The sequence below is a fragment of the Elephas maximus genome, chromosome 8 (genome assembly GCF_024166365.1).
Source record: "Elephas maximus indicus isolate mEleMax1 chromosome 8, mEleMax1 primary haplotype, whole genome shotgun sequence".
Lineage (NCBI taxonomy): Eukaryota > Metazoa > Chordata > Mammalia > Proboscidea > Elephantidae > Elephas > Elephas maximus.
In genome coordinates this window covers 130628312-130655000 of record NC_064826.1, presented here as the reverse complement: position 1 = coordinate 130655000, position 26689 = coordinate 130628312, and positions in this window count along the sequence as shown.

The window sequence follows — 26689 nt, the reverse complement described above, 5'->3', positions numbered from 1 at the left end:
ATCCCTGACATGTCAACACTCTCCTTTCCTGACCTTGGGTTCCCTATTATGAGTATTCCTGTCCTCTCCTGTTGTCTAGTTCTTGTCCATGGGTAAGTGTGCCCCTTTAGTCTCGTTCTGTCTTATGGGCTTGTCTAATCTTTGGATGAAGGGTGAACCTCAGGAGTGACTTCATTACTAAGCTAAAAGGGTTTCCAGTGGGTTTCTCTAGTCTCTGTCAGGCCAGGAAGTCTAGTTTTTTTGTGTGAGTTAGAAATTGCTGTGTCCAGAGCCCTCTATTGTGATCTTTGTCAGAGCAGTTAGTGCTGGTAGCTGGGCACCATCTAGTTGTACTGGACTCAGCCTGGTAGAGGCTGTGGTAGTTGTGGTCCATTAGTCCTTTGGACTAGTCTTTCCTTTATATCTTTAGTTTTTTTCAGTCTCCCTTGCTCCTGAAGGAGTGAGACCAGTGGACTATCTTAGATGGCTGCTCATAGGCTTTTTTTTTTTTGCTTTAAGTGAAAGTTTACAATTCAAGTCAGTTTCTCATACAAAAACTTATACACATATTTTTACGTGACCCTAGTTGCTCTCTCTACAATATGACAGCACACTCCTTCTCTCCACCCTGTATTTCCCATGTCCATTCAACCAGCTCCTGCCCCCCTCTACTTTCTCATCTTGCCTCCAGACAGGAGCTGCCAACAAAGTCTCATTTGTCTACTTGAGCTAAGAAGCACACTCCTCACCAGTATCATTTTATGTCTTATGGTCCAGTCTAATCTTCGCCTGAAGAGTTTGCTTTGAGAATGTCTTTAGTTTTGGGCTAATAGAGAGTCTGGAGGCCATGACCTCTGGCGTCCCTCCAGTCTTAGTCAGACTATTAAGTCTGGTCTTTACTAGAATTTGAGGTCTGCATCTCACTTTTCTCCTGCTCCATCAGGGATTCTCTATTGTGTTCTCTGCTCACAGGCTTTTAAGACCTCAGACACTACTCACCAAAGTAGAATGTAGAACATTTTCTGTATAAAATGTGTTATGCCAATTGAGCTAGGTGTTCCCTAAGACCATGGTCCCCACAGCCCTCAGCCCAGCGATTAGGTCCCTCAGGGCTTTTGGATGTGTCTGGGGAGTGTCCATGACTTTGCCTTGGACAAGTTGTGCTGGCTTCCCCAGTATTGTATACTATTTTACCCTTCACCAAAGTTACCACTTATCTATTGTCTATTTAGTGTTTTTCCATCCCTACCCCTCCCCTCCCTCATAACCATCAAAGATTGTTTCTTTTTGTGTGTAAACCTTTTCATGAATTTTTATAGTAGTGGTCTTATACAATATTTGTCCTTTGCGATTGACTTATTTCACTCAGCATGATGCCCTCCAGATTCATCCACGTGGTGAGATGCTTCATCATCGTTGTATTCCTAGTACTCCATTGTGTGTACGTACCATAGTTTGTTTATCCACTCATCTGTTGATGGGCATCTAGGTTGTTTCCATCTTTTTGCTATTGTGAACAATGCTGCAATGAACATGGATGTGCATGTGTCTACCCATGTGACAACTCTTATTTCTGTAGGATATATCTCTAGGACTGGGATTGCTGGATCATATGGTATTTCTATTTCTAGCTTTCTAAGGAAGAGCCGTATCATTTTCCAAAACTTTTTTCTCATTTTGTATTCCCAACGGTGCATAAGAGTTCCAATCTCCTGAAGCCTCTCTAACATTTGTTATTTTCTGTTTTTTTTTTAATTATTATTATTTGTGCCAGTAATGCTGGGGCGAGATGGTATCTCATTATGGTTTTGATTTGCATTTCCATAATGGCTAGAGATTGTGAGCATTTCCTCATGTGTCTGTTGGCCACTTGAATGTCTTCTTTGGTGAAGGTTCTGTTCATTTCCTTTGGCCATTTTTTAATTGGATTGTCTTTTTGTTGTAGAAGTGTTGGATTTTCCTGTAGATTTTAGAGATTAGACCTTTATTAGATTTGTAATAGTCAACAATTTTTTTCCCAGCCTGTAGGTTCTCTTTTTACTCTTTTGGTGAAGTCTTTTGATGAGCAAAGTGTTTAATTTTTAGAAGATACGGTTTTCTAGCTTATCTTCTGGGGTTTGTGTGTCATTAGTTATGGTTTGTATCCTGTTAACGCCTATTAATATTTTTAATAAATTTACATCTTTGTTTCTAAGGCGAGTCTCTTGTAGACAGCATATTGATGGATCTTGTTTTTTTTTTTTTTTAATCCATTCTGTCACTCCCTGTCTCTTCATGGGTGGATTTAGGCTATTTACAATCAGTGTAATTATTGGTAGATGTGAGTTTATTGCTGTTATTTTGCAGTGCTTTTTTTTTGTGGTGCTTTGTTGCTCTTACTCTCTTGTGTTGAGTTCCTTTTGTTTGTGACTTTTTTTCATGTCTCTTCTTTTTGTAGATTTTGTTTTTACTGAGCCTTTGTGTTTCTCATCTTTATTTTGATGAGTAGGTTTGTCAACTTTCTACGTAGGTTCCTTGAAATTTACCCTTATCTTCCCAGATTTGAACCAGATTATTATCGCTTGGTATAGCCTTGCCTTCCTCTTCATTAGAAAGTTTTTTTACCTGTGCCATTTATTCCCTCTTTCACTGTTCTGACGTTGCTGGCATTACAAATTAACCTCTCTGGTTCCCTGTTGTAAATCCTTTGGTTTTGAATAGTCCTTGATAGTTCATTTCCTAGGTTGGTATCAGGCTGGTGCAGTCTTGCATCCTAGATTCAGGCTGTGGTCTGATGTTTGTTCTCAAACCATAGGACTCCCTTTAATAATTCATGTAAGTTTGGTTTGGTTTTTACATATTCCCTTAAATTCTTTTTATCTGGAAAAGTCCTAATTTCACCATTATATTTGAATGAGAATTTTGCAGGATATATTATTCTTGGTTGGCAATTTTTTTCCTTTCAAGGTTTTGTATGTCATCCCATAGCCTTCTTGCCTGCATGGCTTCTGCCATATAATCAGAGCTTAGTCTTATTTTTGCCCCTCCGTATGTGACTTTTCATTTTTCTTGAGCTGCTCTCAGGATTTTTTTTTGTCTTTAGGTTTAACAAGTGTGATTATGATATGCTTTGGTCATTTTCTTTTAGGGTCTATCCCATATGGGGTTTGTAGAGCTTCTTGGATGGTCAGCTTTTCATCTTTCAGCATATTAGAGAAGTTTTCTGTCAGCAATTCTTCATTATCCTCTCTGTTTTCCATTTTCTCCCCTGTTCTGAAACTCCGATTACTCACAAATTTTTGCTTTTGATTGTACCCACATAATTCTCAGTTTCTTCATTCTTTTTTCTGTTTTTTCCTCAAAGTGGCATCCAAGTATTTGTCTACAATTTTGCTGATCCATTATTTCAGATCTGCTCCTCAGACCTTCTATGACACTGTCCATTTTTGAAATCCTGTTGTTTATCTTCTGGATTTCTAACTGTTGTTTTTGTATGATTTCTAGTTTTGAATTTATTTTGGCACTTTGTTTCTGTATTATTTTCCTGAATTATTTCATTTTTTTGTCTGTATTTTTCATCAGTTTTTCTGCCTTTTCCATGAATTTGTCTATTTTTTCCTCATTTTTGTCTGCTTTTTCTGCAACTCTTGGATAGTTCTGAATATTAGAAATTTGAATTCCCTATCAGGTAGTTCTAATTCCCTTTCTTCTGCTGGAAAATCATCTGATGTTTTATTTTGGATACCTACTGAAACCATCTTGTCCTTTTTTTTTTTATATGTTTTGATATTGTCTGCTGTCTTCAGGAAATTCAATAGTTATTTTCTTTGTTTATTGATAGTAGATTTTTTTCTTTCATCCTGCTTTTGGTTTTATTTGGTTATGTATGAGCAAGCAGGCTGTGCATTCTTGGTTGTTTGCTTCTCTGTGGGCATGACAGTTTTCACCTCCTTGTCCAATGGGCAGAGCCAGTAGCTCAACTATGGAGCAGCAGGGCAGGTTCAGCTGAAGGGGAGGGGTTGGGGTGGGTTGTCTGCGGCAGGTACTGTGGCCAACAGGGCAAGCCAGGGTCAGTGCAGGGCTGGTTCCAGTAGGCCATGCCTGTGCTGCTTGGGGGTGTGATATTCAACATACGGTGCAGGTAGGCAGCAGGGAGGGGGAGGCTGTGATATGAGAAACCAAGATGGGTATGGGAGAGAAGAGAGAGGAGAATCATAAGCCAAACAAATGAACAAAAAAAAAGTGCTGAGGGAGGTTGCCATTGGGATGAAGAGATGAGAAACTGAGAAATGAAGAATACCAAAAACAAAAAAGAGAAAAATAAATAAACAAAACTTAAAAAAGAAAGAAATGCCCCCAGGGATCCCACTGGAGACCAGGAAAGTGGCTCCCAGGCTTGGGGCACAGCCTATCCAGAAGGAGTGGAAAAGAAGGAAAACAGAAAGAAATGAGAAACAGAGAAATGAAGGAAAACAGAAAGTATAAAAAGGAAAACAGAAATGAAAAAATAAAAAAGAAAGGCTCCCAGGGATCCCACTGGCACACTGGGAGAGTGGCTCCCAAGACATGCAGGGCAGTCTGGCTAGAAAGGGCTCCTACGCCACAATTCCTGAGGATCCCACCACTGTGGCGGCAAGGATTGGAGAAGAAGTTCCCCAGCCAAATGGTGCTTCTCAGCCTATCAAGAAGAAGCAAAGATGGCACACAGAGCCACATGTTTGACAGAAAGGAAGGGGAGGAGGCGAGAGGCAGGGAAGAAACCAAAAGAAGCCAAAAAAGCACCATCAAAACCAACAACAATATGGCACTGAAGGAGCTGCCTGGTGTGGGCAGGGTGAATCTGAGTGGCATGGAGCCTATGCGTCCCTGGCTGGAGTCACTTGGCCCCCTGGGAAGTGCCAGAGGCTGAGCAATGGGAAGAATGGTAGGGGTGGGAAAGCATATTCTGCTGGCTACCGCATGCTCTGTCTCCTGCTGGGAGCTCCATGAAGCTGCCTTCCCATACTCCCTGTTTGCCAATCTCCTACAGGAGTCCAAAATGGTGAATCTGTGCCAAATTAGCTGATGGGGACCTCCACTAGTATCTCTCCTTGTTCTGTGTTGTCTGTCAGTTTCTTATTCCATTTGGTGTTTGGTTGAGTTCTTTATCTCTTCATTTGATGCTTAGGGTTCCAGGATTGATGTTTGTCTCTGTTTTACTCAGTTTTTTAGGTCTTTGCTGTGGAGGGATGGCAAGGTGCTTCTGTTTATAGCTCTGTGTTGGCTCTGCCCCCAGGAGTTTTTTTTTTTTTTTTTTTGATGAATTTTGATGGCATCTTCAATCTCTTCTTTTGTTGTGAATGTTTTTAAATTTACTACCTCTGTTTATGATAGTTTAGACAGTGTGCTTCCAGGAATTTGTACAATTCTTCTAGGTTTTCAAATTTGCTAAAGTACAATTTTTCTTAGTATTCTGTTACGATTTCCTTGATCTTCTTTGGATCTGTTGTAGTATGTCCAATTTCATTTCCTATTTTTGGTATTTGCATCTTCTCTCTCTCTCTCTTTTTCTTTCTTTTGTAGGCCTAGCCAGTGGCTTGTCTGTTTTACTGATCCTTTTAAAGAACCAACTTCTTGTGTTGTTGATTCTTTGTATTGTTTTTCTGTTTTCTATTTTATCTCTGCTCTGAACTTTACTGTTTCCATTCTCTGGTAGCTTCGTTCTTCTTTCACTCTTCATTTTCTATTTTTTCAAGTTGTCTGGTTAAGTTACTGATTTTGGATCTTTTATCTTTTTTAATGTAGGCATTTATTGCTACGAATTTCCCTCTGTTCACTCTTTTAGCCGTATCCCAAAGGTTTCAGTATGTTGTGTTTTCATTTTCATTTAATTCTAAGTATTTTTTAATTTCATTTAAAATTTTTTTTTCTGTGGCTCAATAGTATTTTACTAGTGTGTCATTTAATTTCCATGCTTTTTTTTTTTTTTAATCTTCATTCTTCGTGTTATTGATTTCAAGCTTCATTACACTACGGTCAGAAAAGATGCTTTGTATGATTTTAATCTTTTTAAATTTATTGAGATTTCTTGTGTGGCCTAAAATATGATCTATTTTGGAGAATGTTTCTTGTACATTGGAGAAGAATATGCATTGTGCTGCTGTACTGTGTTCTATGTCTGCTAGCTTCAGTTGGTTGATAGTTTTATTCAGGTCTCTTACATCTTTGTTGATTTTCTTTCTGCGTGTTCTGCCTATCGCCAAAAGTGTTCTATTGAAATCTCCTATTGTTATTGTTGATTTGTTTCTCTCTTTAGTTCTGTTAGTTTGCTTTATATTTTTTTGGCCTCTGACATTGGAGGCATAGAATTTATAATTGTTATATCTTTTTGGTAGATTGTCCTTTTGTCATTGTGTAATGTCCATCTTTCTTATCATTGAGTCTGACTTAAAGTTTATTTTGTCAGATATTAATATTGCCACTCCTGATTTCTTTTGGTTTCTGTTTGCTAGGTATTTGTTTTGGTATGTTTTTCTTCATCCTTGGGTTTTTAGCTTATTTATGTCTTTGTACCTAAGATGTGTCTCTTATAGGTGACATACCAGTTGGTCATTTTTTTTTTTATCCATTCTGTCACTCTCTGTCTCTTGACTGGTGCACTTAATCCATTAACATTCAGTGTGATTATCGATAGGGAAGAATTTACTGTAGTCCTTTTGTCATGCTTTTCTTTGTGTGTGGTGTTAATGATTTCTTTGTTCTTCTGTACTATTTATGCTGAGTTCTTTTCATATATGGGTTTTCTTTTTAATTTATTTTTGTTGCTTTTGTGTTTGCTGTGTCTTTTTGTTTGTTTTTTCAGTAGGTTTATTAATTTCCTTTGTGGTTACCATAAGGTTTACTTTTGACATCCTACATTTAGAATAGTCTGTTATATCTTTAAGTTGCCTTAACTTCCTCATGATATGGTAGTCCTGTAACTACAACAATTATTCCTTCTTTTGTTTTGACAATGTTGTCAATTACAATTTATATCCCAGATACCCTGTAATCATTTTTTAACTTTGTGTTACTGTTGTGATGTCTTCATCTGACTTGATGTCAGGATGATGCTGTCATGTGTCTTTACCTCAGGATATTGTCTAATGTCATTGGTTTTCTCTCTGAAGGATTGATTTTAATATTTCTGTAGGGCTGGTCTGTTGATTGCCAATTCCTGTAATTTCTGCTTATCTGAAAATGTTCTTAATTCTCCCTTAGTTTTGAATGATGATTTTGCTGGCCATATAATTCTTGGTTGACAGTTCTTTTCTTTCAGGGATTTGTATATGTCATCCCATTGAATTCTTGCCTTCCTATAACATAACTGATTATAGCCACGTTCATGAATACAAATAAAATAGCAGTTTCCCTCATCCTCTCTTTTGTTTTCTCTTCAGAGAAATCAGGAGAGGGCAGTGTTATGCTCAGAAACCAAGGAGCTCTTCCACAAGCTCCAGCTTGAAGCCCAGGCTCCTGGAACATGCAGCCTCCTAACATGTATGTGGTCACATGTATAAAGACCTTTACTAAAAAGTATTCTATGTAGCATTTCTGTAGGAAATCACACTAACATTTACAATGAAACATGGCTGATAAAATTCATCTTGCTGTGGATTACATTTCCAAGTGATTGCCTGCATAATTTCTGATGAGAAATCAGGGCTTAATCATATTGGGGCTTCTAAGTAGGTGATGCCTATTCCCAAGAAAGGAGATCCAGCCAAATGTAGAAATTATTGAACAGTATCATTAATATCAGATGCAAGCAAAATTTTGCAGAAGATCATTCAAAAGCAGCTGCAACAGTATATTGACCCCAAATTGCCAGAAATTCAGGCAAAATTCAGAAGAAGACATGGAACCAAGGAATCATTGCTGCTGTCAGCTGGATCCTGGCTGAAAGCAGAGAATACCAGAAAGATGTTTATCTGTGTTTTATTGACTATGCAAAGGCATTCAACTGTGTGGGTCAGAACGAATCATGGATAACATTGGGAAGAATGGGAATTCCAGAACATTTAATCATGCTTATGAGGAAACTTTACATAGATCAAGAGGCAGTTGTTCAGAAAGAACAAGGGGATACTGATTGGCTTAAAGTCAGGAAAGGTGTGCATCAGAGTTGCATCCTTTCATCATACCTATTCAATCTGTATGCTGAACAAATAATACGAGAAGCTGGACTATATGAAGAAAAAGGCATCAGGATTGGAGAAAGACTCATGAACAACCTGCATTATGCAGATGACACAACGTTGCTTGCTGAAAGTGAAGAGGACTTGAAGCACTTACTGATGAAGATCAAAGACCACAGCCTTCAGTATGGATTACACTTCAACATAAAGAAAACAAAAATCCTCACAACTGGACCAATAAGCCACATCAAGATAAATGGAGAAAAGATTGAAGTTGTCAAGGATTTCATTTTACTTGGATCCACAATCAACAGTCATGGAAGCAGCAGTCAATAAATCAAAAGACACACTGCATTGCGCAAATCGGCTGCAAAGGACCCCTTTAAAGAATTGAAAAGCAAAGATATCACCTGACTCAAGCCATGGTATTTTCAATCACCTAATATGCATGTGAAAGCTGGACAATGAATAAGGAAGACCAAAGAAGAATTGACATCTTTGAATTGTGGCTTTGGCGAAGAATGCTGAATATACCATGGACTGCCAGAAGAATGAACAGGTTTGTCTTGGAAGAAGTACAGCCACAATACTCCTTAGAAGCAAGGATAGCGAGACTGAGTCTTACATACTTTGGACATGTTGTCAGGAGGGATCAGTCCCTGGAGAAGGGCATCATGCTTGGTAAAGTACAGGGTCAGCAGAAAAGAGGAAGACCCTCAACAAGATGGACTGACACAGTGGCTGCAACAATGGGCTCAAGCATAACAATTGTAAGAATGGTGAAGGACCGGGCAGTGTTTTGTTCTGTTGTACATAGAGTCACTATGAGTTGCAACCAACTTATCAGCACCTAACAACAACAAAGTAGGTGTTAAGGAGCGCTGGTGGTGCAGTGGTTAAAGCACTCAGCTTCTAACCAAAAAGTTGGCAGTTCAAATCCATCTGCGGCTCCATGGGAGAAAGATGTGGCAGTCTGCTTTCATAACAATTACAGCCTTGGAAACCTTATGGGGGAGTTCTACTCTGTTCTGTAGAGTCACTTCAAGTTAGAATCAACTCGACCGCATGGGTTAGGTTTATATTTTGTTTAAGTAGATGGTATTTCTCTTTTCCCATGCTGCTGTTGAGGTTCTTTGTCCTTGAATCTGGGAAGTTCGATTTTGATATTCCTTAGTGAGTTTCTCTTGGGGTCTGTCTTGTATTGAGTTCATTGAGATTCTTGCATATAAATTTCATCTGTCAAGATATTTAGGAAGTTCTCTACTGTTTATTCTTCAAATATTCTTTCTGTGTTTTTTTTTTGTTTCTCTTTTCTTCTTATTCTGGAATTTCCATTATAAAAATATTGTTCCTTTTGAAGGTATCTCACATAGCCCTTTGAATTTTTTCTTTTTTTTTATTCTTGTTTCTGTTTGTTCCTCATACTGAGTATTCTTGAGGGTTTTGTCTTCTATTTCATTGAGTCTTCCATCGTTTCAATTCTACTTTTGTGTACTTCCATAGAATTGTTTATTCCTGTTCTTTTATTATTCAGCTTTGAAATTTTTAGTTGTTGAACTTTTAGGGGACTTTATCTGTTTACTGAATTTGTCATTTTGTTCTTGAGCTCTTCTAGGTTTTCTTCTGTGCTTTTCTTTTTCTCTTTGAGTAATCTTAGTGCGAATACTTTGGGGTTTTTGTTGATTAGTTCAATTATTTGTTTATCCTCTGAGATTGTTTCTGTCCTCTTATCTTGTTCATTAGATTGGGCCAACTTTTCCTGTCTCTTCATACACTTTGTAATTGCTTGTTGCTTTGAGATATTAATGTTGTTATTGTTTGATTTTGTTTTTGCACATTAGAGTTTTAGTTTAGTTACTATTTCCTTGGGTTGTTTCCCTTCCTTTATATTGTTTTAATTATCATTGTTTTATATTACTACAGTACGTATGTCTTTGGTTGTACCAATTGGTTAGTCGTGGTTTCCTGTCACTGGAGGATTTGAAGAGTTCAGTACACACATGGGCTTTGTGGCATTAATCACTTAAAATTTCCCTTTGGCTGATGGATTGGAACTGAGCAAGCGGGGTCTTTCCTCGTGGTAAAGTATGAGATATCACAAAGTTTGGGTCCCTCGGTAGCACTTAAGGAATAATGCAGACCCTTCATGTTGAGAGCAATAGATGTCATGTTCCCTGGTTTGCTAGTCTGCTGGGGGGTTGTCTGCTCATGCTGAGTCAGGCCACAAGGCCTTGGTGGTCACGGTAAGACTTTCTCTCTTTCACTCATCTCAGGTAGGTGGTGGTTGGGCATGGCAGGTGGTTTCTGTCAGTTCATGACGGGTGGAAAGCGCTCCTATGGAAGGATGGGAAAGTTCTTGGGGAGGAGGGGCAGGACAGGGCTACCTTGCTTGGCTGGGCAGCCTGGAGGGTAGCCACACAGATGAAGAAGGGTAGGGGAGTCCTCAGGAGGGGAAAGGGTGTCCTTGGTCAGTTGGGTGGCTCAGAGGTAGCCGTGCAGATGAAGAAGGGCTATGGATTTCCTGAGAAGGGTGGGTAGGTGGGGCATGGCTTCCTTACTGGGTCAGGTGGCTCACAGAGTGGCCTTGTAGAAGGGTGGGGCCATTTCTCAGAGCGGGGAGGAGTACATCAGGGCTTCTTTGCTCAACTGGGCAGACCAGAGGACAGTCAAGAAGGTTTGGGTAGATGGGCAGTACTGGAGGGTGGTCAGGGTCAGTGTGGAGTCTCCATGCATGCACAGACAGCTTGTTTCTGGTGGGGGAAAGGCACCCTCTCCTCAGGCTGGGCATGTGTGTGAAGACAGTGGTGGTGAGAAGGTAGGGGGCCTCCACACTAATGACCTAGTCTTTGTTGGGTGTCCTTACTAGCAGCCTCATTTCATGAGTGGGGAGAATCATCTGAGTGAGCTTGTGTGGGCAGTCTCACTCTCTTCCTTCTCTGCACTCACTGGGGCTAACTCCCTGATTGTTCTCTTTCTTGGACTGAATTTCCTATAATCCAACCCACATTCCCTCACTCCTGCAAATCCTCCCTTTTCTGTGGTTCTCTGGTTTCAGTGTAATGTTGTTGCTGTGTGTCATTCTCTCTCTGGCATGCCCAACCCAGTTTATTGGTTGCCCATATTGCTGTTCCTTTCCAGAGTTGTTTACACAGCATCTGTCTCTGGCTATATATTTCTTGATGATCTCTTGCTGGGCTATTCACTCAGGGATACTGCTTATAGTTGCCTCAAGACGTCCATGTTGCTCTGTGGTAGCAGGTAGGCGGGGGAAGACTCTCAAGTTTCCATTTTCCCACTGTCCTATTGTATCTCTCCTTCTAGTTGGTATTTGGTTTGCTTCTTCAGTTCTTCATTTGCTGTTCAGAGGTCCAAGGTCACCATTTGTGATTGTTCTTGGTTGTCAGTATAAGACTGTGTTGTAGAGGGACGTTACGGTGCATCTGACTATACCGTTATCTTGGCCTCTCCTTCTGTTCTGATTCTTTTAACATTATTCTGGTGCACTTTATTATTTGCTTTATTTCTTAATTCAGAAATGTAACATTAAAGAAAACCATGAAAAATGTTAATTGTCAACAACTCAATGACTATAACATAATTCATTGTTATATTGTTAGTCTCAGACTCTTAGGTAAATAATCATTTGCTTTGCTATATGTTAATATAGTTATATTTATTAAGAGATATATTTTGTACAGTTGAACTGTAGTATACATACTATCCCAAATTATATTTTCAGTATACATATATAAAAATTATCTATGATTAAGTATAATATTGCAATTATATTATTAAAGATCAGACAATAGTATGAGAAGCAGATCTATTGCAATAATTTAATTTCACTATCTTTAGTTAAACATTATAATGTTTTCTTTTTTATATTTAGACTGTGATCTAAGCATATAATAGATTGATAATAGATCACTATGTGATTCTACTTAGTGAATATAGAGTTTGATTATTTTTAATGTGATTGACTATAGAATCTATAGTTACTGATTCTAGGATCTCTAGAACGAGATTTACAAACATGAACATTCACAACTGCAGAATCCTATAATAGCTTTTGCCTACTGCTGTTTATTTTCATGTTATAATTCAGGGTGTTTTACAATTTCAACATACATTTTTAACATTGGGCTGTGTTATTTAATTTCTAATTTGTACTTGCAAAAGCTAACTCAAGTTTATTTAAACTGCATTTTTATGACTCCAGAGGATGATTATTTTTGCCTGCTAAGTATTGTTTCATCTTTTGTATTCAGACTAATATAGTGGGATTCAAGTTTTTTATTACCATTTCTAATATGTATTGAATCTAATGCAGTAATCTATTTCATACAGCTATTTCTTGTCATCTTAAAATTTTTTCTCCTTTAAACGAAATTAAAAAAAAAAACTGCAATAAATCATTAACAATAACTGAAATCCTAAAAGGGCAATTTATTTAGTCAATTACATGTAACATGGAAGGTAAATTTCTTTTATTTGAAATAATTTAAATTAAATCTTAGTAAAATGTGAGTGCATCATTGTAGCAGCTAAATATTAATGGGACATTTTTCTAAATATTCTAATAAAGGCACATTTGAAGGAATTCTTAAATACTTTAGAGTAAACTGGACCTTGATTTTTACTAAAGATTGCTACTATCACAATTATTTCTAAGACTAAATCTTACAAAATATTCCAAGTGTTTATCTGGTTGAAATTTGAATTGTCCAAAATATATTGAGATTTCCTAAGCATAGGGAGTATGACTGTAATTACATTACTAAAATATTTTATGAGCTCATGATGAATCTAAATCCACAACTAAATTTATACAGGGCTTTAACATGAAGTCGATGCTAATCTTTTACATTACAAAAACTAATGTTGATGTTCACGATGGAACAAAATTACTGCTCCTCCCGGTCCAAAATGTATGCCAAGACACATGCAATGTATTCTAGCATTGACAGAAAACATTCAAGAACAATACATTTAATTTATATGTAGGTTTGGGGTTCAATCTGAGTGGTAAACTTAATAAAAAACATTACTATTACTTATTTATGTCAAATGCTAATAAATAATATATGTAAATATATTTACTCATTGCGGTCCAATTCAATGTAGCCATTTTCTTTTCTTCTTTTTTTATTGTGCTTTAAGTGAAAGTTTACAAATCAAGTCAGCCTCTCGATCAAAAACTTGTACTCCTAGCTGCTCTCCCCTAATGAGACAGCACACTCCTCCTCTCCACCCTATATTCCCCATGACCGTTCAACCAGCTCCTGTCCCCCTCTGCCTTCTCACTTCACCTCCAGTCAGGAGCTGCCCACATAGCCTCGTGTGTCTACTTGAGCCAAGAAGCTCACTTCTCACCAGTATCATTTCCTGTCTTATAGTCCAGTCCAATCTCTGTTTGAAGAGTTGGTTTTGGGAATGGTTCCAGTCTTGGGCTAACAGAGGGTCCAGGGAGCATGACCTCCAGGGTCCCTCTAGTCTCAGTCAGACTACTAAGTCTGTTTTTTTTTTTTTGCAAGAATTTGAGGTCTGCATCCACTGTTCTTCTGCTTTATCAGGGATTTTCTGTTGTTTTCCCCATCATTGGCGGTAGCCAGGGACAATCTAGCTCTTCTGGTCTCAGGCGAATGTAGTCTCTGGTTTACGTGGTCCTTTCTGTCTCTTGGGCTCATATTTACTTTGTGTTTTTGGTGTTCTTCATTCTCCTTTGCTCCAGGTGGGTTGAGACCAACTGATGCATCTTACAAGGCTGCTTGTCAATGTAGCCATTTTCTTAATAAACTACTGTAGATCTTTAAACATCCACAGTTCTTGATGAACTTAAAAGTTTAACTTCTGAGTTAAAAATAAATAAATACTGGTAAAAGAAAAGCCTTATAGTGTCAAATAAAAGCAAATCCAGACCTTGATAGGGAGAAGCTTTATTGAGAAAGAAAAGGGGGAAAGGACAAGGGACTATTGTAGTAGTGGGGGAAGGGACTACTACAGTAAGGAGAACACTCTAATTATAAGATCTGCAATGTCTCAAAGAAAACCAAAATCAAACCCGTTGCCGTTGAGGCAATTTTGACTCATAGCAACCCTACAGGACAGAGTAGAAGCCCCATAGGGTTTCCAAGGAGTGGCTGGTGGATTTGAACTGCCCACCTTTTGGTTAGCAGCCATGCTTTTAACCACTGAGCCACTAGGGCTCCATAAAAAAGAAAAGAACAAGTAAATGCACAGAGACTAAAGTTTATTAGTGGTTACCAGAAATGGGACAGAGGGTTAAAGGGGATTTTATTGCTTCTGGAACACTGACTTTCATTCACTGTGATGGAAAGTTCACATTGATTAAGGGTAAGGGTTGCACAGCTGATTAGTGTAGTTGATGTCACTAAGTTGTACACATGTAAAAGGTTGAGTTGGCAAACGTTTTTGACATATTTTTACAAAAAAAACAAGCTCAAAAAAAGAAAAAAAGAGCAGCTGCTGAGGCTGCTTATGTACAACTAAACACCTCATAGGTTTTGGTTTCTTGGTTTGGAGGTTTAGGGTCATGGTTCCATGGGGCATCCCAGTGAATTGTCTACCGTAGTTTTCAGTGTTTCTGGGCTAGCTCCTAATTAATTGTGTAATGCTTAGGGTCTTAAAATCTTGGAAGTGGCCATCCAAGGTAAAACAATTGGTCTCTATTTGCCTGAAAGAACAGAGCAAGAGGGAGAGTCAGGAATAGGGGTAAAAAATAGAATTTGTGGCTAATTGCTTCCATGAACACCTGCCCCCTTTGCCATGGGAAAAGGACTGAATGGTGCCCAGTTATCATTACTGAATGCTTTGATCAAAGATTCTGTAGAAGAATCTGGATGAAAAGGGGGAATAATGTGGAGCAGAATCTCAAAATCTCATGTAATCTAGATTATCTGGTGTCTTGGAGACTGGATGAATCCCTGAAATTATTGCCCTGAGATAGTCTTTAAATCTTAAACCAAAAATATCACTGAAGTCTTCTTAAAACCAAACAGTAGTTTAGCTTAATTAACAAAGGATATTTGCCTCGAGAATCATGCCCTTTTAACAAACTATCTATATGGAATCAAATTGACAACTGCAACTCAAAAGTTTAGATAGGAAGTTTAGAGGGCAGTGAGTTTACGTTAAAGGGGAAGAACAATCTGGAAAAGGAAGGTAAGAATGGTTGCACGATTTGAAGAATGTAATTGGTGTCACTGAATTGTACATTTAGAAATTCTTGAATTGGTGTATATTCTGCTGTGCATATTTTGAACAGCAACAAAAATAAATTATTGAAAAAACACCAAAAATAAAATTAAGAGGAAGTTTGATTGATTAAACTGTGTATACAATAGTCTAAAGTAAATAGAATTAATAGGTAAAAATCTCATACCTATCCAAAAAAGCCAATATAAGTATAATATATATAATATTTTTATATGTATGTTATTCATCCTTCTATATCTATACATATTTATGAATTTCCTGTAATAAACTCTCAAAGACTTCCATACACAAATTTAAAAATATGTTTTTCGATTAAATTACCAATGTTGATGAAAGATGTGCAGGCATAAAAACCCGTTGCTGTTGAGCTGATTTCAACTCATAGCGGCCCTATTAAAAAAAAAAATTATTATTTATTTATTTTATTTATTTTTTTATAGGACAGACTAAAACTGCCCCGTAGGGTTTCCAAGGAGTGCCTGGTGAATTAGAACTGCATACCTTTTGGTTAGCAGCTTAGCTCTTAACCTCTGTGCCACGGGGGTTTCCAGTGGGGGCAAAGGTCTGTTCGTATTTGTAAGTTGATGTGATTTTTCTGAAGAAGAATTTAGCAATGAACAAAGTATTGTTCAAAAATAGATCCAGATATATACGGAAATTTAGTTTAGTGGTCCCAAAATAGTTTCCTGTAGATGTAGGAATTCTGTTGGAAAAGAAAGTGGTTTTTTCAAATCAGCAGGAAAAAGGGAAATCATTCAATAACCAGCAGCAGGGAAACTGGTTGATTCTTGACAGCATGTTAGCAGACAGGATCCGTATCTCACAGCTTAGTCGTAGCTGCACTTCTCAATGACGACAAAGAATCCACAAATGCTATTCATGTATCTTCTCTACTACATTGTTTGGCACTCTTATGATTCTCTCTTTAAAAATAAAATTGATCCATCTGAGAGAGAACACAGAATTAAATACGTCCTGTGTTATTTTTGGTGTTTTTTCAATAATTTACTTTATTTTTGTTGCTGTGGAAAATATGCACAGCAGAATATACACCAATTCAAGAATTTCTAAATGTACAATTCGGTGACACTGACTACATTCTTCAAATCGTGCAACCATTTTTACCTTCCTTTTCCAGATTGTTCTTCCCCATTAACGTAAACTCACTGCCCTCTAAACTTCGTATCTAAACTTTTGAGTTCGAGTTGTCAATTTGATTCTATATAGATAGTTCTTTAAAAGTGCATGATTCTCGAGGCAGATATCCTTTGTTAATTAAGCTAAACTACTGTTTGGTTTTAAGAAGACTTCAGTGATATTTACTGGGTGTGTTAACAAGTTGTTCCATAAATAATAATAATAATAACACACAGCAAGGCAAAGAAAGTGTTTTCTTAGGAGACTGTATCTTTACATAAGATGGTGAAGGACTACTGCTTTAAAATGGCTGGAGGAGGGGAGGGAGAGACCATGTGGATATCTGAGGGAGGGCATTCCAGACAAAGGAGACTGGCAGTGTGAAGACCTAAAATGCAGGTGTTCCTGGCAAGTTTGTGGCACTGCACCGGAGCTAGCCAGTAGAAGAGTATTTTGAGATGAAGTTAGAAAGAAGCCAGGGGCCAGATGGCTCAGTGCCATTAGGCCACGTAAGAATTTTGCCTTTTACTCAGAATGAAATGAGAAGGCACTAGAAAATTTCGTACAGAAGAATGATATGATTTGGTTTATGTTTTAAATGTGTCACACTAGTTACTCTCTGGAGCACAGATGAGTTAGAGGATGTTGCAATAGTCTGGGTGAGATGTGATAGCTTAGGGTCATGAGAAATAGGTTTATTCTGGATATGTTTTGAAAGTAGGGCCAAGAGAATTGGAAGATTGATTGTGCAATATGTATAAAAGAGAGACATCAAGGCTGACCCATAAGGTTGACAGGAGAGATCCAATATTATTAATTTACTCAGATAACCACGTGCAAACACATATATTCACAATACTAATGAGCAGAGAGTAGAGAATCAAGAGCCCTCAAATGCAGTGGCAAGAATGTGAGTTACTAAGAAATTTCCGAGAATGCGATTGATAATATCCTTTAAAACATTAGGGCACAGGTTCTCATTCTCATTTCCTCCTTGGCTTAGACAGGATCCAATGGCGTTCTAATTCTAGACTTACTGAGACATAACTTAACCAAGGTGTAGGAGGTTTGAGTCTACCCAGAGGTGCCTCAGAAGAAAGGCCTGGTGAACGACTTCCAGAAAATCAGCCATTGAAAATGGAGCACAATTCTACTCTGACATGCGTGCAATCACCATGAGATGGTCCACTCAATGGCAACTGGCAGGATTATTTTAAGGATTAAGGTAACAATTTATTACTTAAATTAGAGTGGAAACCCTGGGGGCACAGTGGTTAAGAGCTACCTCTGCTAACCAAAAGACCGACAGTTCGAATCCGCCATGCGGTCCTTAGAAACTCTATGAGGCAGTTCTACTCTGTCTTGTAGTGTCACTACGAGTCAGAATTGACTGATGGCAGTGGGTTTTTGTTTTAAATTACGGGAGCTTGAAACATACGTAGGCTCCAACCCCAAAACCCATTGCCATTGAGTCGATTTTGACTCCAAGCGACCCTATACAGCACAGCAGAACTACCCTATAGGGTTTCCAAGGAGTAGCTGGTGGATATGAACGGCCCACCTCCTGGTTAGCAGCCGTATCTCATCGTAGCTTTCAACCACTGTGCCACCAGGGCTCCCACGCAGGCTTCAGCGTTTCTAGTTTCTTCCTTTGAATATTCTCTCTGACCTGAATACTTGGAATTTCTGGGAACCCCACATGAATTGTTTCACTTCTAAGGAAGAGTCCAGGGTAATGATCACTTAAACAGTTAAAAAAAAAAAAAAATGTGTTATAGAACACGATGTTTCTTTCCTCCTTGCTATATAGATTAATCCATTTGCCCATGTTCCTAGACTTTCTATTTGTGTTTATTCAGAAATGACTTGTTCTTAATGTATAATGAGTTTTAATACACCAGTGTTACTCACCCTAAATATTTGTCCTATACTTTTTATGCTTCAAATATTCATGTTGTGGGCTTAGCAAAAAAATGTATATTTACACAAGATCTTGAAAATAAAAAAAAAGGAATTATAGTGGATACCTCTAACTTAAACGCTCAATTTTTTTCTGGTACCTAAATTATACTTTACATGAAGTAAGAAGCTATCTTTCTACTCTTTTCTTTATTACTCTTCCCCTAATTTATGCTCATTGTCAAATCTTCATTTAAATTAGCCTCTCTAAAGAAAACGGGAAGCAACAAGTAGTTAAAAATGAATATATGTATAACAATAGTTCTTTTCCATTTTCAAGGGAATCTTGGCAGCATAACAGGCATAGTCATGTAAAAGCGATTGCCTCTATAAATAACTCAACATTGTAATTCGATGTAGATATTTTGAATGAAAGGTATGGGAATACAGAAAGAGAATGCTTAACTTGTGCTGGGAATGTAACCATGAAAACTCACAATAAAAGAAACAATAAAACTAAGTTTGGAAGAAGAAGTAGAAGTGATCACACAGGTAGAAATACTACAAAAAGTATAGAAATGTCAAAGAGAAACATAAAAGGCATTTAAAATGGGGTGGGGGAAATGTCATGATATAAATAATTTTGAGAAAAATAATATCACAAATATTGCATGCATTAAAAAGAAACAAGTGTTAGAATTTAAAATAAAATGCTCTGCATCCTTTAAATTTTATTTTTAACATCTTGGAAAATATTTTCTGTAGTAAATAGTTTTGCTGCTCTTGAAGATGGCATGGAATTGATGAATGGTACTGGCTTGTATCAATCAAATTCTCAAAGCTAAATGGAGTAAGTGTTTAAATTGGTCACTCAGAACCATCTGCTTTTCCATTAACATGTTTGCTTGAGAAGCCAGGTACTCAAGTGCTAATGCATTTGTTGACGACATACAAATTTGTTAAATATTCAAATCTCCTTTATCAAGATGTCACAGTTTTCGTTCCTCTCCTTCCTCCTTTTCCAGCCCTTTCTTACAATGGTACAGAGAATAACAGAAAAGCCTGAGTTCAGCTTTGATCTATGAAAAAACTAATTAAACTGGGACAAAAGATAAATTATGTAGTGTAAAGGAATAAATTAAGCATTTCCCCCCAAATAAGCTGTGCTTTTTATTGTTAAAGGCACCAAGAAGTTGATTTTACAGTGCCCTATGGAGTCTCTTTCCCTGCCAAAAAATCTATTATATCAAACATTAAAGTACGACAAATCGGAATTATTTCAGCTAGAATTTCATGTTCTTAACAAATCAGCTTAATTATTAGACTATATATAAAGTAATTAGGGAAGGTGGGGGCTTTAAAAGAAATACAGGTAGGACAGCCAGTGACTGAGTAGGTAGTGGTTAAATGTTTTTAAACCATTAAAATTAAAATTGTCAATTGAAGAAAATATACTCTATGACCAGTTGTAGCCAGTGTTAATTGCACTCCATCACTATTTCCTGTTATACTCATTTTGTGTATCACATTTTGCTACTTAGATGGTGGTTAATATACTCAGACCACCACCCTTCTGTCAGTTTGTCGTACTATGGTGGCTTGCATGGTGCGGTGATACTTTAGGCTATGCTGTGGTATTTCAAATACCAGCAAGTCACCGATATCAGACAGGGTTCAGGGAAGCTTCCACACTAACAGGCTAGAAAGAAAGGCCTGGCGATCTGCTCTGAAAATTAGACAGTGAAAACCTTGTGGATCACAATGGAACATTTTCTGACTTTTTTCATGTCATCAGGAGGAGGACATGATGTTTGGTGAATCAAAGGGACAGCAAGGATGAAGGATATCCTCAGTGAGATGGATTGGCACAGTAGCCACAATCATTAAAAAGACACAGGCCCAGGCAATGTTCTTTCTGTTGTACATAAATTCCCCATGAGTTGGAGTCCACTCCGTGATAGCTATCATCTCTCTCTCTCTCTCTCTACCTACCTATCCACCTGTGTGTCTCTTTCTCTCTTTCTCTCTCTCTCTCTCTATCTAATCTATCTATCTATCTATCTATCTATCTATCTATCTATCTATCTATCTATCTATCTATCTATCTATCTATCTATCTATCTATCTATCTATCTATCTATCATCTATCTATCTACCTACCTACCTACCTATCTATCTATCTATCTATCATCTATCTATCTATCTATCATCTATCTATCTATCTACCTATCTATCTATCTATCATCTATCGATCATCTATCAATCTATCGATCATCATCTATCGATCATCTATCTATCTCTCTATCATCTATCTATCTCTCTATCTATCTCTCTATCTATCTCTCTCTCTATCTATCTCTCTATCTCTCTCTCTATCTCTCTCTCTATCTCTCTCTCTCTCTCTCTATCTCTCTCTCTATCTCTCTCTCTATCTCTCTCTCTATCTCTCTCTCTATCTCTCTATCTATCTCTCTATCTATCTCTCTATCTATCTCTCTATCTATCTCTCTATCTACCTACCTACCTACCTACCTACCTACCTACCTACCTACCTACCTACCTACCTACCTACCTACCTATCATCTATCTAGTATACTCTATGTCTTACCCCTTTTCTCAAGTGAATGACTCAGTTCCACTCCTATTCCCTCTAGTGCAGTATGAAAAGTGCTATGATATAGGCATAAACCAGATTTAGTAAAGGGAAGTTTTTCAAGGAGAGGAAAACCTTCAGTTAAATGTTAACAGATGAAAGGTATTGAAGTGAAGAGGAAGGGGAAGAAGGCACAGAGGTAGATACTTTTTTGTACTTTTTTAAAATAGACCAAAAGGGGTGGCCAAAGATTTGACATGAGAGGAGACTGAAAAAGTAAATGAAAATCAACAGCATTGAAGGCACGTTTCACATCCCAAGAGAAAGGAAAATTTATGTTGTAGTAGTGATAAACTGTCACTGAGGAATTTTAACAAGGTGTAGACATGATTGGATTTGTGCTCAAGATGTGCCAGAGTGTCAGGTGTGTGATATTTGGATTGTGGTAGGAAGTGATTTTGAAAATGTAATAGAGATAGTAATCCCTTCCCCAAAAGAATAATTATTGAATCCAAAATAGAGAATTTATAATTGCTTTTAAAGACATATTGTCCAGCAAATACACAGAAATATGTAATGATGTAGCAATTCATTAATTTAAGTAAAGCATATATAATTCTAAAAATTAGTTTGTGTACCATATGTCTTACCTCCCATTTTAGGAAGAACGCAACTGGATTATTAAACAAAACTTAAAACAAACCCATTGCCTATATGAGTATGAGCATGAGTGACTGGACTATTACTGGGTAGAAAATATAGGAATACGTATTTCATTTAATCTTATCAAAAGGCAAAATCATAAATAGAGTTATAATTAAGTCTTGTGAGAAAAGAAAAATACCATAATAGCGTCTGGACCTTGGAAAACCTGTATATATGAGAGAAAAAACTCAAGTTTTAAAAGGAGCATCGTCAACTTAAATAAAATTTAAACAGTAAGACATTTTCATTCTTTTTTTAAATTCTTTGTGGCATGATTTTTCCAGAAAATCTATATTTAAAAAATATCCAGGAAGATGGACTTTTAAAGTATATTTTTTAAATAATCAAACCTACAAAGAAGAGTATAGATAGTTTGGCTAATCGTATTTTTCATTTACATCTAATATACTCATGTTTTTAAATTCTAAATATGTAGACTTTATAAATAATAAAGAAGTCTGTCATTTTGTAAAAAAGAGTAACGATAATCCTTAAAATGAGAACTCAAAGCCTGAAATTCTTCATTTTTTCCCTGAATGGTTGATACCTTCTTTAAAATAAGAATAATACTCACTTGGTTAGGTAGGAAGTACTTTGTGAAGAACAAAAAAATGAAATAGCTGCTATTGATTTAGTCATGGTATTTGTTAAGGACTGCTCTTACTCTTGCTCATTAACTGTCAAAGTAATTAATAATAAAAATGCAAAACTCTGGATTCATTCTTGATTTGTCTTTCTCTCAAACATTTGGTGCAGTGAATTACTTAATATAGCCCTTCTAGCCATTCACAGTCTTAGGACTCCCACAGAATGATTAGGTCAGGCTATGCAAATAAGGTGCTTGTGGCCCACAAAAGGGATTGGACAGCTTGCTAGCAAGGCAAATAAGTTTCATTGAACACTTATGGGGGTTGTCATTGTTGTTGTTAGATGCTATCATGTCGATTCTGACTCATAGTGACCCTATAGGATAGAGTAGAACTGCCCCATAGGGTTTCCAAGGAGTGGTTGTGGATTTGAACTGTCGACTTTGGATTAGCAGCTGAGTTTCTTAACCACTGTGCCGTAGGGTGGGACCATGCAAATAAGGTGTATGGAACCTAAAGTTGCAATTGCTCAGTTTTACCATCCTAAACCCCAGTGCCATCGAGTCAATTCCGACTCATAGCGGCCCTATAGGACAGAGTAGAACTGCGCCATAGAGTTTCCAAGGAGCGCCTTAATGAGCCATCCCAGATGCGAGAGAAGGGAGACCTCACTCCATGAAGAAAGAAGAACCAGGAGTGGAGTGTGGACTTTTGGACCTGGGGTCTCTGCACTGAAAACCTCCTAGACGCAGGAGAAAGAGAGAGAACCTGTAACACCAGAGACAGAGAGAAGCAGTGACAAGTGCGGCAGAGAAACGGTGAGAAACGGTAGCAGCAGAACCAGGAGACAGACAAGAAATGGCTCTGAGGGCTTCTTGGTTTATTGAGTAAGGTGGCTACAATGAGCCTGTCAGCCCATGGAGCAAGAGAGCTGAGTGCCTTCAGGCTGGAGGCTTGCTGGTGGGGTGAGGTGCCTCCAGGTACTTATTGGTGAAGATAAAAAGCTTTGTAATACTTGCTTGAGAAGAGCAGAGGCCAGGAAGAGGGGCTGAGTGGCCAGTGGGCCAAGAGGAGGAGGGACCTAAGGAGAGGCCTGCCTGTGGGCATGGCTCAGAAGCTGTCTTGACTGAAGAACAGTATCCTGAGTTGTTCCTCACCCTGAATTGTAACCTGTTACTTCCCTAATAAACCCCATAATATTGAGTATAGTCTGTGAATTCTGTGTGGCTCTTGCAACTACAATTATCAAATTCAGCAGAGAAGTAGAGAGTGCTGTGAAAGGGATGGCTGATGATAAAATTCATAAAAAAGTTGGAAAGAGGAAGTGTGTCTGACCTATACCTTAAACGACTCAGCCTCGGGCTGTTAATCTTCATTACCACTGCACCATTTTTACAAACATGTTTTAAATATGTCAGAAAAGTTCCTTGGCTGTATCCTCAAAATATTCCCAGATTCCATTTACTACTCTCTGCCTCTACTACCAGCCCGTGAGCCCCTATCCATTTTTTTTTTCTCTTCTGGATTACTACAATACTGCTTCTAAACTTGCTCCATCCCTCCCCTATAGTCTAGTCTCTGCATAACAAAGTAATCTTTTAAAATATTAAGTCATTTTATACCGTTTCTCTGATTAAAAGCTGGCAGTAGCACTCATTTCAAACTGTATAAAAATCAACACACTTCAAATTGTCTACAAAGTCTTTGTTTCATTTCTAACTTCTACTTCTTCTACTCTGTCTTTTGCTCACTTCATTCTAGCCTCTCTGACATCTTTAGAGCTCTTCTCAGTTGTCATACGCAATCCTCCCCTGGAATTTTTGCATACACTTCCTCTGTCCAGATTTTTCTTCCCCTAGATACCTTCATGATAAGCCTTTCCATCTTCTTGAAGACTTTGCTACGTTCTCAAATGTTACCCACCCAACTTAAAATTACACCATCAGCTATCACAACTTTTTTGATTATGGTTCTTTTTTCCCATAGCATTTATTACTTCTAACATTCTATGTTATTCACTTTAAAATTTTTCTACTGTATATTATCCACCTTCTATCTACATTTTTTTTAATCTAAAATGGGAATGTAAACTCTATAAGCCAGAGATCTTTTTCTGTTTTGTCCACTGATACAAATCAAGTATTTAAAGGAAAACTAATATATTTTATGGTGTCCCAATGCTGCTGAAATAATGGACCCTGGAGCTGCCCTACACTGAACATCTTGAAATATGAGGTAATAACTTACTAAGTGTTTGAGCAGTTGGTCAGTGTTTTCTATTACTTACAGCTGAAAATACTCCGACTAATATGAAAGCCGGAAGGATTCAGTCTGTGACATGCTGTTCTGATAATGAATGGATTCTCAGTGTGATGATACAGTTTCAGAGCATTAGATTTGTGATACCAAAAACCAAAACAAACAAACCAAACCAAACCTGTTGCCATTGACTCAATTCCAACTCATAGGGACTCTATTGGACGGGGTAGAACTGCCCCATCAGGTTTCCAAGGAGTGGCTGGTAGATCTGAACTGTCGAACTTTTGGTTAGCAGCCAAATGCTTAACCATTGCGCCACCAGGGCTCCTAGATTTGTGATAAGGTATGAGAGATGGAAATGAAAGAGAGATTTAACACCTGTTTTAGATACAGAACTGACATAGTATGTTGAAAGAATTGCAAAAAAGACTTGCATAGTAATCATATTAAGTATATGCAAATGATAAGATTTTTAAGTCTGGAAGTAGATAAGTTCACTAAAGAAGTGATGGCACAAACTACAAAGATAGGACTTTGGAAATTGAGTTTATTAACTGGGAAGAGGAAGAAGGTACACGGAAATTTCTCCAGGAAATCCCTTTTGTGATTCTACATCATACAGATAGATAAAAGATAATCTCTCTTTTAAAGCATACTTCAGTCCAGTTCCTAGTTGAAATAAAGGCTAAAGAGAATGTTTAAAACGCAGAGATGATTTTGCTCTCATGTGGGTTTTTTAAATGCATGTTTTAAAATATGCCAAAATCTCCAACATCGCAACTCACCAGTACTAACCACATGAAAAAGGAAATTGTCATTTTCGTGTAATTACACCAGACCAATGATATTCCAACCAGATGCCACTTCTTAGAACAACAGATGTCACAGATGATACAATGAATTCTTGCAACTGTTTCCAACAAAATAGTTAAAACAATCTCCAATCAGGTCTGCTAGCATACAGCTGTTTTTCATAACCCAGGAAGGCCTATTTTCTTTACTCTACATGACAATAATGGCTATTTTCAGAAATGTCCTAAAGCACCTGGCAACCCAAAGCCACAGAACTCATTTCCTGTATAAATTTTCAAAGACCAATCTTTTGGAAAGACGTGGAATATATCTATATTCATTCATATTATACACTCTTACAATTACATATTTTCAAACATTATTTTTACATATTCTCTGCAGAATATATAGCTTGGGATATTTTTCAATGATATACGTGTCTATAGCGCCCATCCTATTGAGTATCTTAATACTGCTACTTGATAGTTATGTGAAGACTTGGCCCACTCGTCTACTACCATCTCTTTAAATAATTGTCTGGTCAGTCTATACAAGGAGTGGAAGAATCTATTAAGGAATATCTAACTTCACCAATTGGCAATGATATGATTCAGCTCTCAAAAAAATTGGAAGAATTGATCAAGCAGCACTTAATTTCTGAAGTGTGTGGTATAATATCTAGATTTGAAGAAATTTTGAAAATTTTTAAAATGGTGGGAAGATACTGCAGACACAGGACATTTTAAAAACACAGAAATAAAATTTTATATTCAAAGAATGATTTCAATTTACATGATACCAGAGGGGATATGAAATATCTTAAGTTTTTGCAGACATACATATAGGATGTGGGCAGATTATGGAGTTACTTCAATACAGATTAACAAATGTATTTTTCCAATTAAAATAAATCCAGATTTTATGATTTTGAGCATGAGAAAGGTAAAAGTACTGCTAAAAATAATTATTAGAAAAAATAAGGGAATAAAGTATATTCCAAAAGAAGAGACATACAGCAATAATCCAATAATAAGGTGGCAAGGATTAATGATGAATAGAATGGAAGTGGAATGAATAAATTCCTATGCAAAATCAATGGCAAAATCACTGAACACCGAAAGAATGGTGTGAACTTGTTGATAAACCTGCTAAAGAACTTCAACTCGGTTTCAGTCACCACCAGAGAATAAAATTATGATCCCCTGAATACCAACTATCTAGCTTTAACAATGATGAATACTTTGCATATTTTGTGCATGTTTTTTTAAAAAAATTATCAAACCTCAATTATTCATGGGCTACTTTTTTTTACTATAAGTGAAACTGCAAGGAAAAAAAAACTCTACTGACATGGCAGAAAATTAAGT